We start from the raw sequence: 2,614 nt of genomic DNA, 5'->3' as shown, positions 1-2,614 counted from the left end.
TTATAGTCCGAAGGCAGCTTTTTAGCATGTATTAGCATATGTGATCAATTTTTTCCGAGAAGTGGACCAGGGAGCGATCTATTCCAAAAAATCGCATTTATGGTCCGATTTGCTTAAAATTCGGTACGTAAGTAGTTTTTTAGCATATATTAGGATATATGGTCCATCTTTTCCGAGAAGTGGACCAGGGAATGATCTATTCGAAAAAAATCGTATTTACGGTCCGATTTGCTTAAAATTCGGTACGTAGGTAGCTTTTTAGCATATATTAGCATATATGATCCATTTATTCCGAGAAGTGGACCAGGGACCGATCTGTTCGAAGAAATCGTATTTATGGTCCATTTGCTTAAAATCGGTACGTAGGTAGCTTTTTGCCTGGATAAGCTTATAGATTCCTGTTTTCCAATTTTCATGCAATTTCGAATATAAATAGCTTTAAGTAACGACCATATCAAGGGGCGAATTCGTCACTAGGCAAGATTTTTTTGCGCCAAACTGAAACAACGGACACTGTCAAAATATAATTATAATATATAATATATCTCAACTAATATATATTTAGAAAGCCGTTTGTTAGTTTTCGCAAGGCTTGAGAGCGGCTGAACCGATTTTTTTGAAACTGCCACATGCCGCACGTGTCTCAAGGATGGTTTTAGGCTGAAAAAATGTATATGTAAAGGGGGCGTGGCACTTCCCATACAAACCGAATTTCTCATGCTACATATCTCTGAAAGTGTGCATGGTAGAGTTTTGGAAATTGGTATGGAGATATACGAAATCAATCGCATACCCTTGGAGAAAGATTTAAGCTATTGTAAAAAGGGGTGTGACATCTCCCATACAAACCGAATTTTTCAAACCGCTTTTTTCCGGAAAATTTTTGGTAGAGTTCTAAAGTTTTTTATGGAGATGTACGAAATAAATCGCATACTCTTGGAAAACAATTGGAACTATTGGAAAAGGGAGCGTGGCAACTTCCATACAAACCGAATTTTTCATACTGCCTATCTTCGGAAGTGTTCATGGTAGAGTTCCGGAACTTGGTATGGAGATATACGAAATCAATCGCATACTCATGAAGAAAGAGGGCAGCTGTTGGAAAGGGGGGCGTGGCACCTCCCATATAAATCGAATTTTTATACTGCATATCTCTGAAAGTATTCATGGTACAGTACTATATGTATATAGTTGAAATCAAGCCCATACTAATGGAGAAAATTTGGGTTATTTGAAAAGGGGTGTGAGGCCTACAAACGTACCGACCTTTAGCTATCTTTGAATGAATTTTTTTTATTCTTCTGTAGGTGTGTTTGTGAGTGAAAGCCTCCTAAATGGTTGTGCGGATTTTAACGAAACATTTTGTGTATTTGAGTGGGTCTCTGGATGGTTTAGTTTCACAATTTAATCCGACAGTTGGCGCTGTAGTTGAGTTATTACTAAAAATCTTATTTATGATCCGATTTGGCTAATGTTTTAAATATGTATGCAATAATAATAATAATAATATAATATAATAATAATAAATTGGCGCTTACACATATGTTAGTGTTTGGCCGAGCTTCTCCTCCGATTTGTGGCGTGCGCCTTGATGTTGTCAGACAAAGTGGAGAGACCTACAGTTTTACGCCGACTCCGAACGGCGATTGTATTTTTATGAGAAGCTGTTTTTCATGGCAGAAATACACTCGGAGGTTTGCCATTGCCTGCCGAGGGGCGACCGCTGTTAAGAAAAAACCTTTTTTCTATATTTTTGCGATGTTGCTTTGACCAGGGTTTGAACCCAGGTGCTGCGGAGTGGAAGCGCGCACTGCTTACCACTACACCACAGCGGCCGACAACGACGATGTATGCAATACTATTGCAAAAACGTGCTTCCAAGTGGTGCTGAAGTCGAGCTATTACTAAAAATATCCAAGTGAGAAAAGGGGCCGTGAAGGCCAGATTAAATCGATCTGTTGCACCATTGAGTATATCGAACGTTCCTGCGTTGCAATTGGCCCAATGGATATGATTTTCCAATATTATTATGCGTTCAAACTTTTAAGGTATTTCGTCTGAAATAAGTATATGTATATTGCATTTCTGTAGAACAATGATTCGCACCCATTTTGAAATTGCCACCTACTATACTGTAAAGCTTCTAGGACATTCACTATAGAACCGGGTCATTGTTGCCGCCAGGGAGTGAAGAGAAAAAAGTGTATTTCGCTTTGCGAATAACCGTGCTATGAATTGCCGCACAACTGAAGAATTTCAAGAACGGATATAACACTTTCCTTTGGTTATATAAAGCGGAAAATGACCACCAAACCTTAATCTTACCAGACAAATGTGCCAATGAAAATCGTAAACTTGAATTGTTGGTGAAACAGTTGGACCAAAAAGTTTCAATAAAATATATAAAAATTTTGGGCGGGACGAAGTTCGCCGGGTCTGCTAGTATATATATATATCTGGAGATGCCCGCTTTTAAATGCTCTTGCTGCTACAATAAACTCTCCATCTACAAGATCGTTGCCACATGAAGGAGACCTGATGCTGTTTGTGATTGTTGCTGATGACGCTGTTGGGTCACCGATAGGGAACCACTGCATTCGTCAATCATATGATA

Source organism: Rhagoletis pomonella, unplaced genomic scaffold (genome assembly GCF_013731165.1).
Source record: "Rhagoletis pomonella isolate Grant_MI unplaced genomic scaffold, Rhpom_1.0 Rhpom_scaffold_00123, whole genome shotgun sequence".
In the NCBI taxonomy this organism is placed as follows: Eukaryota; Metazoa; Arthropoda; class Insecta; order Diptera; family Tephritidae; genus Rhagoletis; species Rhagoletis pomonella.
Note: the sequence above shows the minus strand (reverse complement) of the source record.